This window comes from Tamandua tetradactyla, chromosome 10 (genome assembly GCF_023851605.1).
Source record: "Tamandua tetradactyla isolate mTamTet1 chromosome 10, mTamTet1.pri, whole genome shotgun sequence".
In the NCBI taxonomy this organism is placed as follows: domain Eukaryota; kingdom Metazoa; phylum Chordata; class Mammalia; order Pilosa; family Myrmecophagidae; genus Tamandua; species Tamandua tetradactyla.
Genome location: NC_135336.1, coordinates 48,775,350 through 48,785,307, shown reverse-complemented (window position 1 = coordinate 48,785,307; position 9,958 = coordinate 48,775,350). Strand labels below are relative to the sequence as shown.

Genomic DNA, 9,958 nt, shown 5'->3' with positions numbered 1-9,958 from the left:
GAGGTTGTTAGAGAAGAGCATGTATATTTATCTCCAAATTACCAATGAAGGAACTAAAACTCGAAAGGATATATGACTTGCCCAAATTTTAAAGCAAGTTTTGGTCAGAGTGGGGAATGAGCCTTAGTCAGGGGAAGTGTCCACTTATCTCTGTTACTTTGGAAACTCAAAAATGAGAGCATGTTGTAACACATGCCAGGTCTCTTCTGAATGTTGGATGATATATGCCTTTTATCCCAATGGTTAGTTTATTTCTTAACAACATGTGGATTATCTTTCCCTAAGCATATTGCTGAGAGTCCCTGGTCTCCTCACCTGCTCTAATCTGCCAAAACTGAACCTGAAAAATCAAACTATGCTTGTCCTTATTTTTGGATCATAGACACAGCATTTTCATGCTTCCCACAAAGCTTCCCTTCCAACCCTCAATGCCAATTCATAGCCTACGGGCACCCTTGTCCAGCTTCACCTCTCCTCGAATGGAGCTCCATTCAAACCAACTCACTTCGTGGCTGTTTGTTTTGCACCCTGAGCCACACCTCAGTAATTACAAGTAGGCATGGGAGGAAGGGGTGGAAGGGCTCCCTGAAGTCTGCTGGTCTGTGGGTGCAAAGCTGAATGCTCCCTTCAGCCCAGCAATTAAAAGCCAGAATTCAGAACAGAGAGGCCAAGTCTTCTTTTTGCCAAGCTACTTAGGAGAAGAATGTGAGTGTTAACAGCCCAGGCTGCCAGCAGCACTGCTGGAAGGTATGGTGGCTTGCAGAGTGAGGCTGCAGCATCATGGTTTCTGGGAGACAAGGCCAAGGCAGGCCAGAAACTGTGCAAGAGGAAGGGAGGGAGTGGAATGTGGCTCCAAACAGCATGTTTGAGAACAAGAAGTTATTTTCTCCAAAGCCATCTGTGAGACTCTCGACTTTGGCCTGAAAAAGAAAAGGTCAAGACAGAAAAAGAAAAAAAATGAATTATTGGAAAAAGCAGGTATCTCTTTCAGAGTTGTGAGGGCAGAAAAAAAAAGGCTGTCTACCAGTCTGTTAGTCTTGGCAGCTGTACAGCTGAGAATCTATCCACAGTCAGGGTTGCCAAAGGCCCTGCTTCTGGAAAATGTGGCAAGAGTTTAATCTGAAACGTGGACTATGATGGCCCTGGCATGATCTGAGACAGGGGGAACCACAAGTTTCCCACCAAAGTCCGTCAGCACACAGGGCCACTCATCTGACAACATAACTAATTTGTGCACTGCCTTTAGCACATGGAAGATTCTAGGAGAATATCTCTCTGACTGGACTGGAACCTTTCAGAAGGCAGGCCCATATTTTTTCTACCTTTCTATTGCAGTCTAAATGGTGTTCTGAACTCAGGTTATGGGGGAGAATTTCCTCAATGACAAGTGAGTGGCTTTTGGCCAAGCACTCTTTCCATCCAACGAAATGTGGATTTTTTGCCTGAACTAATAATGCTTCCACTCATTAACTTAGAATTATGGAAACAATACGATATCTCTTCTTTCATGCCCATCAGGGCTGTATTATTTAAATATTTCTGATTGCAAGTAGTATTTTTCTCAGACAACAAGATATTTGGATCTAGATGATGTCTGGCATCCATTTAGGAACTCAATGACATCAGCATTGGAATCTCTGGAATTCTGTTACCTTTTCACCCATGCATGTCTCCTTCATGGCCATAAGTTGGCTGCTGCATTGTGCTCAAGGTATGAAAAATAGGGAAGGTCAGTGCCCCCGTGATAATGTGCATTTATCAGGACAGCGGCTCTATCGGAATCCCTATCAGACCTCAGCGTGCATCTCGCTGGTCAGAGCTCTGTCACTCAGCCTCACCTAGCACAAAAGGAAACTAAAGAGGTAAGAATTTAGCTGGACACCCTGCCAGCTGAACAAACTCAGGGTTCTGTTAAGTGATAAGCGGAAACAGTTACTGGATAGGCAATTAACATTTTCTGCCATGCCCTGCACATAGCACTGATTGAATCACATGGAAATGTTCTGTTTCTGATGCTGTCTCCTCTCCCACCAGAATTTAACAGTGCTTGGCAGACAGAGGTCCCAAGTCATCCTTCTATTCCCAGCATATGGTTCACTGCCTGGCACAAAATAGATTTAAACTTCTAAAAAAAATTGCTAATCTAAACTCCAAATAATAAAGAGGCAAGAGAATTGCTCTGAGATTCATTTTTGCATGCATTTCTCTCTCAAAAGCAAACAGGAAGAATACACATTAAAGAAATATCCATTATCCAAAGTTCAATGCTCAAAAAGAGTACATGATGCTATTTGAAATGCACACAGTTTCTAACACACGTTCAATGGAGTAGATAATAACAGTTGCTAGCACTTATCAAGTGCCTATACAGAATTTGGTGCTCTGTTAATACTGTCATTAATCTTACTATCTTTACAAGGTAAATTTTCTTCCTTTCAAGGATGAGGAAATGAAGACTGAAAAAGTTGAATAACTTGCCCAAGGTATAAGGGCTGCAAATGGTGGAGCCAGGATGTGAACGCAGATGGGTCCATCTTTTCCCACTCTCCATCTGCCTCCTTCATGAGAATAGTCAGTACCCACATTTTACCCAAGAGAGACTTCAGTCCTGGTGGTTCACAAAGGACTTCCACTAGATATCATGTTCCTATCTCCCAGGATGTCCGTCCATCTCTACTCTTTATCTCCTTTAACAACTCACTAAGCAGAGAGTGATGGGCTGTACTGTAGAAAGCACTAGTGGTATTGCTGGCTTTCTTTCCAGGACCCATGATGAGCTTACAGAGCAGGCCAGAAAAGGGTGTCTCTAAAGCCCACTCCGTGCAGCAGAACATCTCAAGGCTAGATCCATATTTGGGCACAGACATGTCTTTAATGGACTCCTCTTTTAAAAAGCATTCTTAATCTATTAGACTGAACATGAAGCACAGTTGATATGTATGCAAGGGGCTTTGGACCACTAGATAAATCATGCTATGAATTTCATATAAACACAAATTAGAAATTAAGAACAAAGAGGAAGTGGCTACATTTTGTCTTCTGGCTTCAGGTTGTCCACAATGGTGCACAGTGACTGCAGTCCACTGGCCACCACCTCTCTCTCTAATTGATTAGTTGAGCTCTGTACCCAGAGGCTGGGGTCAGTTATGCCTGGATAGCAAATGTGATATTTAACCTTAACTTGCCTAAAGGCCAATATCACATAGCCTACAGTCTGTGGATGCGTCCAAAGGGTATTAGTTGCATTGTTTATGGCAAATATAGTACAAAAGAGGTTCTTTATCAAGAAATCAGAACCCAATTCAATAACGCCTACTCGCATGATTCAAGAACAGTCTTCTCTGCAGATTTCAAGATGCCCAGGGGCTGAGGGACAAGCCCATCCAAGTAGCATTCATGGCATTGACACTCTTCTAAAACATTTACTTCTGAGAAGATATATACAAAATAAAGACGGAATTAGATGTAGTAAGAAATTTCAGATAGTCATAGTAAACCAAGCCTGGCTTTTAAGGATTTTGCTCTGAAGAAAGATACACACTGAGCATTTATAATCCTTTGGATAGAGCAAGGGAATTGTCCTTTATACAAGAAAAAAAAACTATTCTGAGATATTCAGGCACAAAGTCTATAAATTTTGGCAAGAAACACTGATCTGGGATTTAAAGCCACAATCATATGCTCAAAATGAGAGAAAAGATGAACTAGCTTTTTGTTCATAACAAATGAACAATTAACAATTATACATTTCAACAGAGATTTGTTTTATTGGTACCCAATGGATTGCTCAGGATTCTCATTTTGCTTTACTGAGAATAAGTATAACAATTTTTCAAATAAGAGTACAGATTTACAATTGAGTAAACACTGGGAAGGAATCAAAGAATGACCTTAAAGGAATAAAAGAATAATCTTAAAATAAAGTGTCAAGGCATGTGTATTACATTGGGAAGGACTAGAAATGCATATTTTTGGATCCCAGGCTTGCCTTATTCAAACATGAAATAAGTTTGTCTATCGGTTATGATTGTGAGATTCCAGATGTTCTCCTATGAATTCACACTCACTCATACCATCTCAGAGTTTTATTCCTTTTGTGCAGGGTTTAGGTTAAAATGCAAAAACTTGTGAAATAGGCAACACTTTAATGGTAGTTATCAATCACTTACACTTTAGTAAGAATAAAAATTATCAGAACAGAATTTTTATTGGGGATATGAAAAAAGTGAAAGAAAAGCATAGAACCTGTCTAAAGGCAAACTTACCTCTTCACTAACTTGCCTTGGACTGACCTTGACTGAAGCCAGGGCAGTTATTCACCTGTGGACAGAAGAACCACAGCCTCTGCTGCGATCATTAAGATTCTTTTTGTTAGCCCAATGTATATCTATAGTTGTTTCATTCTCGCTGTAAAGATTCACCAAAGATCATTAGTTTCAGAAGAATGACTTGGCAAACCAAAACCTTAGAAAGCACAGACTACAGATGTGTGGCTCGGTCACAGTTCCACAAGTCCTCACTTGTGGGTCATGGAGGGCATAGCTCATGAACTTTGGAAAGTAATGCAAGGATCTGGAGCCTGAGAATCATGATACCAAGATTTGCCATCAACTAGCTGTGTAAGTTTAAGGCCTCAGTGTCCTTAAGTGCTAAAAAAAATTTTTAAGAAGTGGGAAGGATTGCATGATCAAATAAAAGTGGGAAATGGTGCATTAAACAAAGCTAAACATATTTTTTTCTATAGTAGATCTTCTCAGATCTTATAATATGTTAATGTGCTTTATCAGTCTCCAGAAGGAGAAACAATGTCTAATGTTTCCCAAACTTGTTTGATCTTGGACCTCTATTTTCAAAGATCATTTCTCAAAACTAATATTCTACTGAACATAATTGGGAAAATACTAAACTAAAAGATCCCTAAAGTCCTTTGAGCAATAATATTCTACAATTTTACCCAATAATTCATTTCATTTTACTTCTCTCTCTCCCTCTCTCTCTTTCTCTATCATCCTAGAAATGACCTCCAATTGAGATTCTGTATATCCAAACCCTTTGAAAACTTCAAAATACCAAATAATTGTTAGCTATTATGACATAAGAGCAGGACCTGGAGAAAATGGAACGTATTCTGTCATCATGCTTTCCTTCAAGAAAGGCAGAATCAGATAACCTTAGTCCTCACTAGAAAATCTCTGCACTTCAAGCTTGTTTTTTAAAATGGACTTCACTGCGCAGTTAGAAAATAAATTCAAGGATTCTGCCACAATTTTTGTCTAAGAAAATAAAATTGGCGGATAAATTAACTGGCAGTTTACATGGGAAAATAAGACACGATTCCACTGACATCTTCTTTGCATTCACAAGAAGTGAGCTGATGGACTTCTGCTTGTGTGGTGTTGAGCTCAGCCTCAGAAGACTGGGACTCATTAGCCAACGGTTACAAAAATGTAACCAATGCTTTTTCCAGATATTCTACCGCAAACCAAGTACCACAGTGTCAGTCCCTTGCTTCGAAGGCCTGGGCCTGAGCCACTCGAGATGCTCCCTCCAGCTCAGCCTGAAGCATGGGATTTTCATTAAATGGAGCTCCTTGGATCCAAGCAAGTCTTGCTGGAGTTTAAATATTGCTCTTTCCTTTTTGGAGAGGAGGAGAGAGAAATGAACACATTAATAAACATTTTTAATAATGTTAATATTGAATAAACAATTTCTTGTTCTCTTTTTGTTTTTCCTAAGGATAGGTCAACATGTACTCCAATTGGCTTTAGGAATTGGATAAATGTTGCAAAAGCTTGTTCTCTTAATGGGAGTTGGTCCTGTTCTGTGTCTTGGGAGACTTTTTCACAAGCAACGTTAACCACAAGAGCCCAGAACTGCTGACAGCCTATGGAGTTGAGTATAAAGGGATGTCAAGTGTAGATTTTAGAGGCCTGCAAACAAGAAAAGCCACACGCATCCCAAGAGCACGGTGTGAGTTTCATCCTGCTAGGACAGGGCTATAAGCCAGCCCAAAGCCAGGCTGGGTGAGGGAAAGTCATGCCATATGCCAAGCCCTCTTCCCTCTTTTCACTTCCCCTCAGAGACACTCCTTTAGGTTAGTAAGCATTAGCAGATTCTCTAGGTAGGTGCTGTTAAAATCTGCAAGTGTTCCTTATCTCATATTTATGTATCAGATCAAATGGTCCCCTTGGAAGAACTGAGAAAATGGGAACAAGTCCAGGAAATACCATTGTGAGAAACAAGTTTGGGGCCTTGAAGAAAGACCTGGGTGACAGAGAACATCAGGGACGAGAACATTCCTGTTCCCCCAGGCCTTACCAACCAGAGCACGAGAAGAGGAGACAGAGAAGCATGTCAAAGAATTCCAGCAGGAAGCTCTGAAGAAAAATTTACTAATGCCATAGACTCTGATACGAGCACCCCAGAAAAATATGTATGTTCTCCCTGCAGAGGATGTCCCGACACATACACATGTACACACACACACACGCACACACACACATAAGTGAATATTTTTTCTAGTCCAAACAAGAAATACATCCGTTCTCTCAAAATAAATAGCAAGAGAAAAAACATATATGTAGAATGTGGTGAAAACAGTGAATTTAAATTGCTTTGATAGTTTAGCTTTTCCATTTATCCTGGAAGGGAGAACAAGATTTTATAGAATAAAACAAATATTTATCCAGAAGTTTCATAAACCTGAGTTTTAGTTAATTCAATGAGAAGGATAGTTACTTAGTTGGCCCCCAAAGGAGAAAGGTAGGGCAGCATAAAGAAGATTAATTTACTGCATTTAATTCTGTTGAAAGATCAATGAAAATAAGAAGTAAAAAATTTTTATTTGGGAGACCTATCTGCAGGGAAATGAATAAAATAAAGGCCCAGAAGCTTCTCCTACTAAACTAGTTGAGAGGAAGGGAAATAAACTGAGTTGAGTAGCCTTCCTTTTGTCTAGCTGAGACTATCTTCTCAAATATCAACCACTCATCCTTGGTAGTGACAACTCCAAACTTTGGTGGTTCTGTAGTTTTGCCATAAACTTTATTCTTGAGAAGCCAAAGCAGCAGAAAATCTAACTACACGTTTTCTTTCCTGAGAGAGGCTTGAACTTTCTTTACAAAAATTTTCTAAGGACAAACAGGGTAACACGGCATTGAAGATAAGTATATTTAAAAAAAATCAGACATTCTTATACTTAGGATATCCAACTTGAATTGTGAGTGAATAAATAAATATGTAAAATAAAATAAATTGCAAGAGCCTTTCCTAGAGGATCGCCAGAAAACTTGGATGAATCCAAATTCCTGACCTTAGGGTAAACCCAAGGGCTACCTAAATAAGCCTCATTTTACTGAACCACAGCATAACTAATGCCTGGTGCACTCTCAGAATTGCATATTTATACTCCTGTCTGCTAGCAGAATAGGTGGGCTTTGTTTTGTTTTTCTTTATCTGAGCGGAATGCATTTCTCTAGGAGCACAGCATATCTTAGACCTGGGTCTGGATGGAGCCCAAGGAATGTCAGATCAGAGAGTGCCTGAAGTTACCAGATAATGGCCAACAGGCAATGAAAACTTGATTTTCTGTAAAATAAAGAATTGGACTAGATGAACTCTAAGAGTCTTCCAGCTCGAACATTCTGTGATTCTATGATTCCACCCCACATTCCATATTCATGGACAAGAAAGGAAAATCTGATCTGGACTAGTGGTTTTTAAAACCTCATGATTCCATAAAGCACCAGGAAAATATGGTCATACCAGACATATTTAATTTGTGTGCATTTCATCATTGCTGAGCTCTACCCAAACATCAGACTGATGCTCGGGTTCAAGGGCATTTGAAAAAAATCACAGAAAGATCCTGGCCTTTGTATTATGTTGTATTAACCTTTGGGGAAGACAGTAAAGATTCTGAGACACTGTTGATAGAAGATGATAATTCTGTGGGCTACCATCAGATCTACTGGAGAACTCTATGAGGAGAGGGAAGTCCTTGGGGGAAGAGCTCAGAAAGAGAGATAAGAAAGGTCAGTCTGCTGTTGTTTCACCCAGATATTCTTGGGCAGATTTTTGACTGAAGGTCATCATATGTTAAGGTAAATTAAAATGGATTTTAAAAATGTATTTGGATAAGAAGGAATAAAGAAGCTAATACCCACTTTTTAAAACTTAAGGTTTAATTTATATACTATAAAATTCACCCATTTAATATGTATGTCATTTAGTATATAGGCCAGAATACGGTCACACATAACTATTACCGCAATCAAGATATGGAAAAGTTCCCTTACCCGCCCAAATTTTCCATGTCTCTTTTAAATCAATCCCCCACATACCAAGATTATACAATCACCTAACTATTCCGTCTCTATAGTTTGCCTTTTAAAAAGTGCTGTATACATGGAATTATACAGTATCTGGCCTTTTGAGCCTAACTTCTAACACTAGCATAATATGTTCATTCTTCATCAATAGTGTGGTTTGTGTCAAATTGTTTCTCTTTTTTATTGTTTTGTAGTATTCCACTGTAAGGATCGTACCATAAGTTAACAAGCATTTGGGCTGTTTCCATTTTTTGACAATTACAGATAAAAGCTACTATGGTTTTTGTAATAAATTTAAGTTTTCATTTCTCTAGAATAAATACTTCAGAGTGACACTGATGGGTTTGTATAGTGTTTTAGTTTGCTTAAACTGCTGGAATGCAATATAGCAGAAATGGAATGGCTTTTAAAAGGGAATTTATTAAGTTGCAAATTAACAGTCCTATGGCCTTAAACATGTCCAAATTAAGGTTACCTTCACTCAAGAAAGGCTGATACCAGCTGGAACACCTCTGCCAGCTGGGAAAGCACATGGCTGTCATTTGCTGGGGTCTTTGGCTTCTGGTCACCTCTTTCAACTGGGAAGGTACATTGTGATGTCTGCTAGCTTTCTCTCTAGGCTTTCATTTCCTAAGGATTCCCCAAGGTTGTTCTCCTTCTGCATCTCCAAAGGTCTCTGGCTATGTGGGCTCTGTTGACTCGGAAGCTTTGTCCAAAATGGTTCCCTCTTAAAAAGCTCCAGTAAGCAACCCCACCTTGAATGGTTGGAGATACATCTCCATGGAAGCCACTTAATCAAAAGGGATCACCCACAATTGGGTGGGTCATGTTTCCATGGAAACAATTGAAATGACGATTTCAATCTTGAATGACGATTAAAGAACACGGCTTTTCTGGGGTATACAACAGTTCCAAATCAGCACATATAGTAAGTGTTAATAAGTTTATAAAAAACTGCCAAACTCTTTTCCAAAGTAGCTGAACCATCTGGCATTCACTCTAGCAACATTTGAGAATTCCAGTTCTTTCATATCCTCACCTACACTTCATGTGATCAGGTTTTATTACACATTTACAAGTGTGTAATGATATGTCATGTGTTTTTTTCTTCTCTTTTTAAACATTATTTTATTAGCGCAGTTGTACGTTTACAAAAATATCATGAAGATTGGACAGATTTCCCATACATGCATAGTTTTTCTTATCAGATTCTTTTAACTTTTAATTTATATTTCTGTGGTGACAATGCTTTTTAACATCATTACATATGCTTATTTGCCATTTATTTCTTTGGTGAAATATCTGTTCCAACCTTTTGTTTAGTTTTATTTTCTTATTATTGACTGCTGAGTGTTCTTTCATATTTTAGTTATAAGTCCTTAATCAGGTAATTTAAAAATATTTTCTCCCAGCATATCTTTTCTTAACAGTGAATTTCAAAAGGCTATAGGCCCATACTTGAAGCCCACAGTTTAAGGTTGATAGATGAGAAAGACAGTGAGAGCCCACATTTCTTACTTTACCTCCAACTACTTTCTTGTGCTCAAACACTAGCAGGAGGGGATCAAAAAACTCATAACTGAAGAAATGTTGAGAGAACACCTAAATTTTCTAAAAACGCTCTATTA

General features: G+C 38.9%; 1 long non-coding RNA gene across 1 annotated transcript; it reads right to left on the bottom strand.

Annotated features, from left to right (window-relative positions):
• Positions 1–672: 672 nt before the first annotated feature.
• On the bottom strand, positions 673–5,039 carry LOC143647894 (uncharacterized). The gene is made up of 3 exons (XR_013158256.1): positions 4,955–5,039; positions 4,266–4,320; positions 673–920 (listed from the first exon to the last, which is right to left on the bottom strand). It is a non-coding gene; the product is annotated as an uncharacterized LOC143647894 (long non-coding RNA).
• Between the last annotated feature and the right edge of the window lie 4,919 nt (positions 5,040–9,958).